Source organism: Mobula birostris, chromosome 6 (assembly GCF_030028105.1).
Source record: "Mobula birostris isolate sMobBir1 chromosome 6, sMobBir1.hap1, whole genome shotgun sequence".
Lineage (NCBI taxonomy): Eukaryota > Metazoa > Chordata > Chondrichthyes > Myliobatiformes > Myliobatidae > Mobula > Mobula birostris.
The window spans coordinates 35,190,421-35,198,749 of NC_092375.1; positions in this window are offsets into that span (position 1 = coordinate 35,190,421).

Below are 8,329 nucleotides of genomic sequence, written 5' to 3' on the forward strand. Positions count from 1 at the left end.
CAGGCATATAGATGAGGGTAGTGCAGTGGATGTGATCTACATGGATTTTAGTAAGGCATTTGACAAGGTTCCACATGGTAGGCTTATTCAGAAAGTCAGAAGGCATGGGATCCAGGGAAGTTTGGCCAGGTGGATTCAGAATTGGCTTGCCTGCAGAAAGCAGAGGGTCATGGTGGAGGGAGTAACATTTGGATTGGAGGGTTGTGACTAGTGGTGTCCCACAAGGATCGGCTCTGGGACCTTTACTTTTTGTGATTTTTATTAACAACTTGGATGTGGGGGTAGAAGGGTGGGTTGGCAAGTTTGCAGACGACACAAAGGTTTGTGGTGTTGTGGATAGTGTAGAGGATTGTCGAAGATTGCAGAGAGACATTGATAGGATGCAGAAGTGGGCTGAGAAGTGGCAGATGGAGTTCAACCCAGAGAAGTGTGAGGTGGTACACTTTGGAAGGGCAAACTCCAAGGCAGAGTACAAAGTAAATGGCAAGATACTTGGAAGTGTGGAGGAGCAGAGGGGTCTGGGGGTACATGTGCACAGGTCCCTGAAAGTTGCCTCACGGGTAGATAGGGTAGTTAAGAAAGCTTATGAAGTATTAGCTTTCATAAGTTGAGGGATAGAGTTTAAGAATCACGGGGTAATGATGCAGCTCTATAAAACTCTGGTTAGGCCACACTTGGAGTACTGTGTCCAGTTCTGGTTGCCTCACTATAGGAAGGATGTAGAAGCATTGGAAAGGGTACAGGGAAGATTTACCAGGATGCTGCCTGGTTTAGAGAGTATGCATTATGATCAGAGATTAAGGGAGCTAGGGCTTTAGTCTCTGGAGAGAAGGAGGATGAGAGGCGACATGATAGAGGTATACAAGATATTAAGAGGAATAGATAGAGTGGATAGCCAGCGCCTCTTCCCCAGGGCACCACTTCTCAATACAAGAGGACATGGCTTTAAGGTAAGGGGTGGGAAGTACAAGGGGGATATTAGAGGAAGGTTTTTTACTCAGAGAGTGGTTGGTGCGTGGAATGCACTGCCTGAGTCAGTGGTGGAGGCAGATACACTAGTGAAGTTTAAGAGACTACTAGACAGGTATATGGAGGAATTTAAGGTGGAGGGTTATATGGGAGGCAGGGTTTAAGGGTTGGCACAACATTGTGGGCCAAAGAGCCTGTACTGTGTTGTACTGTTGTATGTTCTATGTTCTAATATGCTCTCGGGCCTGGCCCCCCCCCCTCCCCGCCATGATTTGGCCTGTTCCAAATCAATCAAACCTTGGTTCTTTCCTCACCTTCAGGCACAGGCTCAGGCACCACTCCTCAACTGTGCCTCGCCTCATTTCTGCCACATCAAATTGCCTCCATGTCCACTCCACCAAATGTTGGCTCGTTCCCCAATCTTGGGCCCACTCCTGCGCTGTGACGTAGTTCCTTCATTTCAGATACTATCCCAAACTGCCAACCTCACTGAAGAAATGTCATTAATAACTAATCACCATACCCATATTTGTTTCCTGTTTCAGCCTTCTGCCTTTGCAACCTATTCTTTATTCTTAGCCAGGGTCAAGCTAAGTAATAATAATTAAGTTATAAGTAAGTATTATTAAGGGATGCACAACAACATAAGTCTTAACTTAGGTAACAAAATAGTTTTGAGGCAGCAGACATCTTATGCAGCATCTGATGATTTTAAAAGACCAAAACTACTTAAATGCTTCAGCCTGTCAAAGGGGTTGAATCATTTTCTGTTCTCACCCTGCAATATAATCCTGCTGCTGCATCGTAAAGGACTAGACAAATACCCTCTAATGGGGTAGTAAAGTGCGCTTAAAGGAAAGATTGCTGTTTGCCTTTGCTGGAAAATAGCGGAAGGGCCAGAGCTATATGCATGACTCCAAGGACATGGGTCTAAATTCAAATGAGACAAAAGGAGGAGGAAAACTATGAATACCACTGAATATCTTTCTCTGCCATGTGGTCAGGCAGAGTGCTCATAACTTGTAAATTGCATATTATTCTCCTGAAATATTCACTCAAATACCTGGAGCTGGGGCCAAACATTCCCTGGCATCACAGCAGCTTACAGCATACTGAAATTTTAGGTGTGATCCTTGAATGATATGTTTATTTATTGTCATTCATTGAATTTCAGGTGGTTTAGACCATAAGAGCATAAGACATAGGAGCAGAATTTGGCCATTTAACCCATTCAGTCTGCCCCACCATTCCATCATGACTGATCCCACATCCCACTCAGCCCCATACACCTGCCCTCTCACCATATCCTTTGATGCCCTGCCCAAATAGAATACGATCAACTTCCACCTTAAATATACCTACAGGCTTGGCCTCCACCACAGTCTGTGACAGAGCATTCCACAGATTCACCACTCTCTGGCTAAAAAAATTCCTCCTTACCTCTGTTTAAAAGGTCGCCCCTCAATTTTGAGGCTGTGCCCTCTAGTTCTGGATACCCCCACCACAGGAAACATCCTCTCCATATCTGCCTTACCTAGTCCCTTCAACATTCAGTAGGTTTCAATGAGATCTCCGCACATTCTTCTAAATTCCAGTGATTGGAGGCCCAAAGCTCCTTATATGTTAACCCCTTCATTCCTGAAATCATCTTTGTTTGTTGCTGTTGTAAACCTTAAACTCAAAGTGTCTCATATTGAATACTAGAAGGCATATAAAGCAATCTGGAAGAAGTTCCTGAAAATAGCAGCCATGACTGTTTTCTGCAAATATGGAGGTATATCGCCTTAAGCCCTTCGGTACCATCCAATAATTTTCTCCATATTGATGGTCATCTCCTCGTGGCTAGAAATAAAAAAACTGGTTACAATGCAGTAACTACAGACTGATAAAGCTCAGAAACAGGCCCTTCAGCCCACTTCGTCTGTGCCAGCTATTCAAGTGCACATGAATACTAGAATCAGAGTCAGGTTTATTACAACTGACATGCTGTGAAATTTATTGTTTTACTGCAGCAGTACAGTGCAATACATAAACTGTACTATCAATTACAATAAGTATGTATAAAAAATTAAACAGGTAATGCAAAAAGTGAGCAAAAATAACGAAATTTTGTTCATTGTCCATTCAGAAACCGAGTCGCAGAAAGGAAGAAGATGTCCCTAAAAAACTGAGTGTGTGTCTTCAGGCTCCTGTATCTTCTCTCTGAAGGTAGTAATGAGAAGGGTATGCCCTGGATGGTGGTGGTGGCGGGGGGTGGGGGGGGCGGTGTTCTTAATAATGGATGCTGCCTTTTTGAAGCATCAGCTTTTCTCCTTTTGTATTGGGAAAAGTAATTAAACCAGAAAATTTAGGAGCAGAAGTAGGTCATTCGGCCCAACGAGTCTGCTCTGCCATTCAATCAGGGGCTGATCCAATTCTTCCAGTCATCCCCACTCCCCTGCCTTCTCCCCATACCCTTTGATGCCCTGGCTAATCAAGAACCTATCTATCTCTGCCTTAAATGCACCCAATGACTTAGCCTCCACATTCGCCTGTAGCAACAAATTCCACAGACTTACCACCCTCTGACTGAAGTAATTTCTCCGCATTTCTGTTCTAAATGGATGTCCTTTAATCCTGAGGTAGTGCCCTCTTGTCCTAGACTCCCCTACCATGGGAAATAACTTTGCCACATCTAAATTGATAATTTCCAATTTGTAATGGGAATTACCAGCACTTTACCTGTGGCCTTTTATCCCTTGTTATTTTAAGTGTTCATCTGAATATCTCTTAAATATTGTGAAAGTACTTGCTTCCTCCAACCACTCCAGCCACAGGTTCCTGAATTTCGAACAATAAAAATGCATAAAACTCGTCCTGGATGTTTTTTTCACAGAACAACCAGATGTAGCGTAAAGTAAAAACAAAATCACAAGGAATCATTACCATTATTGAAATCCTTATGATTGCACAGCAAGTATCCTTCACACAGTATCTGATACAAAATTTGATTTATGTCTGGTGTGAAATGTTCCTCTCACCCCCCAAAACACCCAGTTGAATTCACAGTTTCATTCTATCTAATTGTGATCACAGTCATTAAAGAGTTACAGTTGTTGAAAAATTAGTAAGTACAGATATAAGTTACTGCATTTAACAGTCTAGACCTTCAGATTCTATATTTTAAAATTTTTATCATTGATTTTTGATGGTGCTGTTGTTCCTTTTGAAATTTAATGAGTTAATCTACTTGTAGCCAGGCAATGAGAGAGAGAGAGAGAGAGAGAGAGAGAGAGAGAGAGAGAGAGGAATCATTCAAAGTTCAATCAATGTTGCTTGCGCAAACAACATCACAGGGTAGGGTGGGGCTGCAGTCTAGTTAGGGTGTTAGTTCACTATTTCTGTGCTATTCTCGACAAGGATACTCTCAGAATTAAGGGTACAACAATATATTCATTAAGAGAGGTGTGTGCAATCATTTACGTCTTTGGCCTAAGTAGCTCAGCTGATTACCCTGTCAAGTCTTGGTTACACCTATATATCATTGGGGAAGTACAAACCAGGTGCTTTCCCACAGTTGTGAAATTCAAAACATGGGTGTTGTCTATTAACCAGAATGGCCAAAGGCAGAACATTTGCTTCACATGGGTTGTTATGGATGAAGTTGGCATTTATATAGAGTTTTTTTTCCACCTATCAGCATGTACCAGACCAATTAGGTAAATTATTTCGGAATATGATAGCCAATCTATCCATAGCTATAAACCATGAATGGAAATATATGACAAAATAATTTGCTTCATAAAAATATGGAAAGTAATAATGAGCCATTTGCTTCTGAGATTGTTCAATTGTTCTGCTATTCATGTCAATTGTGGCTGATCATCTACCTTATTACTATCTCTCCTCATTATACTCTTAGCTTTTGTATTCAGAAATGTATCCATCCCCTTAATGAATATATTAGTCCACATGGCCCCTACAGTGGTAGCGAATTCCAGTACTTTACCATACCTCTCATCTCAGTATTAAATCAGTCCTGCAAATTGAGACTGGGATCCCTCATTTTAGATTCCCCACTAAGGGAAAGTATACAGCCATAGAGTCATAGAAAAGTACAGCACAGAAACAGGCCCTTTGGCCCATCTAGTCCAATTCAAACCAATTCAACTGCCTACTCCCATCGACCTGCACTGGGGATATAGCCCTCCCTACGCCGACCATCCATGTACCTATTCAAACTTCGCTTCAACGTTGAAATCGAGCTCACACGGACCACTTGTACTAGCAGCTCATTCCACATTCTCACAACCAGCTGACTGAAGAAGTTCCTCATGTTCCCCTTAAACTTTTCACCTTTCACCCTTAACCCATGACCATGTCCAACCCGAACTCTGTGGAAAAAAACCTGCTTGCATTTACCCTATTTATACCCCTGATAGTTTTGTATACCTCTATCAAATCTCCTCTCAATCTTCTACATTCTAAGAAATAATGTCCTAACCTATTCAACCTTTCCGTATAACTCAGATCCTCCAGATCCAACAACATCTTTGTAAATTTTAGCTGTACACTTTCAACCTTATTTATATCTTTTCTGTAGGTAAGTGACCAAAACTGCCTACAATACACCAAGTTAGGCCTCACCATTGTCTTACAGAACTTTAACATAATATCCCACCTCCCCTATTATCCTCTATTATCCTATACCCATACTTTGATTTATGAAGGCCAATGTGGCAGAATATTTCTTCACTACGCTATCTACCTGTAGTGCCACTTTCAACAAATGATGGACCTGTATTCCCAGATCCTTTCGTGCTATCATATTCCTCAGCACCCTAATGTTCACTGTGTAAGACCGCCCAGGTTAGTCCTACTGAACTATAACACTTGGCACTTGTCTGCATTAAATTCCACCTGCCATTTCTCAGCCAATTTTTGCAGCTGATTCTGATCCCTCTGCAAGCCATGATAGCCTTCCTCGGTGTCATTAGCTAATTTGCTGATCCAGTTAACCACATCATTATCCAGTTCATCGATACAGATGACAAGCAACAATGGACCCTACGGTACTCCACTAGTCACTGGCCTCCAGTCAGCGAGGCAACCATCTATGATCACTCTCCGGCTTCTCCCACAAAATCAATGTCTAATCCAGTTTACTATCTCATCTTGAATGCCAAGCAACTGAACGTTCTTGCCCAGCCTTCCATGCAAGACATTGTCAAATGCCTTGCTATGGTCCCTGTCACAACATCCACTGCCTTGCCTTCATCCACTTTCCTGGTAACTTCCTCGAAAAGTTCTATAAGATTGGTTAGACATGATCTACCACACACGAAGCCATGCTAATTATCCTTAATCAGTCTGTGTCTATCCAAATTCTTATATATCCGGTCCCTTAGAAAACTTTCCAATAACTTTCCCACAACTGATGTAGACTCACCAGCCTATCATTTCCTGTTTCAAGCCTTTCTTAAACTGCAGAACAACATTGTTATCCTTCAAATCTCTGGTACCTTTCCTGTCACTAAGGATGATTTAAATATCTCTGCTAGGCCCCCGGCAGTTTCTGTACTTGCCTCCCGTAGGGTGTGAGGGAACATCTTAACAGGCCCTGGGGACGTGTCCACCTTGATTTGCCTCAGGGTGGCAAACAAATCCTCCTCTGTAATCTGTGTAGGGACCACGAAGTTTATGCTACTTTCCCTCACTTCCATAGACGCTGTGTCCATCTCCTGAGTAAATACAGATGCTAACAAATTATTTAAGATCTCCCCCATCTGCTTTGGCTCCACACATGGAATGCGATTCTGATCTTCCAGAGGACCAGTTATGTCCCTTGCAATCCTTTTGCTCTTCACATATCTATAGAATCCCTTGGCCTTATCTACTTCTTCTTCTTCTTCTTCTTCTTCGCCTTATCTACACTTCATGTCTTCTTTTAGCCCTGCTGTTTTCTTTCTTAAGAGTTCTTTTGCATTTCTTATACTCCATAAGCACCTCAATTATTCTGACCTGCCTATACCTGTAAAATACCTACCTTTTCTTCTTAACCAGGGTCTTAATATCTCCTGAAAACCAAGGTTCCATACATTTGTTATCTTTACCTTTTATTCTCACAGGCACATATGAGCTTTGTACACTCAAAATTTCACTTTTGAAGGCCTCCAACTTACCAAGTACTCCTTTGCCAGAAAACAGACTGTCTGAATCCACACTTACCAGATCACTCCTGATATCATCAAAATTGGCCTTTCTCCAATTTAGAATCTCAACCTGTGGGCCAGACCTGTCTTTTTGAATATTTGCTTTGAAACTAATGGCACTGTGAACACTAGGTGAAAGAGTTTCCCTGCACAAACTTCTGTCATCTGCTCTGCATCACACAATCTCTTGTTGGGACTTCTACACACTGATGAAGGAATTTTTCCTGAATACATTTGACAAACTTTGTCCTATCTATTCCTTTTACAGTATGAGAGCCCCAGTCAATATGTGGGAAGTTAAAATCACCTACTATAACAACCTTATGTTTCTTGCAACAGTCTATGATCTCTCTACAGATTTGTTCACCTAAATCCCTTGGACTGTTGGGTGATCTGTAACATAAACCATTAATGTGGTCATAGCTTTCTTATTTCTCAGTTCCACCCATAACGCCTCACTAGTTGAGTTCTCCAGTCTGTCCTAATGTAGCACTTCTATGACATTTTCCCTGACTGGTAACACCACCCCTTCCCCTTTAATCCCTCCCACTTTATCACATCTGAAACAACAAAACCCTGGAATACTAAGATGCCAGTCCTGCTCCTCCTGCAATCAAGTCTCCCTAATGGCTACAATATCACAATTCCAGGTATTAATCCATGCCCTGAGCTCACCCATCTTTCCTACAATACTTCTTGCATTGAAATATATGCAGCTCAGGACACTGGTCGCACCATGCTCAACCTTTTGATTTCTGACGTTGTCTGAGGTCTTATCAACACCTGCCTGCACAATCTCTCCACTAACTGTTCTGGAACTCTGGTTCCCATCCTGCTGCAACTCTAGTTTAAACCCCACCCTGGAGCATTAACAAACCTTCCTGCTAGGATATTAGTGCCCCTCCAGCTTAGGTGCCAACCATCTCTTCTGTACAGGTCCCACCTTCCCTAGAAGGGATCCCAATGATCCAAAAATCTTGTACCCTCCCTCCTACACCAAATCCTTAGCCACATGTTAAATTGTACAATCTTCCCATTTCTGGCCTCACTAGCATGTGGTATGGGTAGCAATCCTGAGATCACAATCCTTGAGGTCCTGCCCTTTAACTCGGCCCCTAACTCCCTGAATTCGCTTTGCAGAACCACATCACTCTTCCTACTCTTGTCAT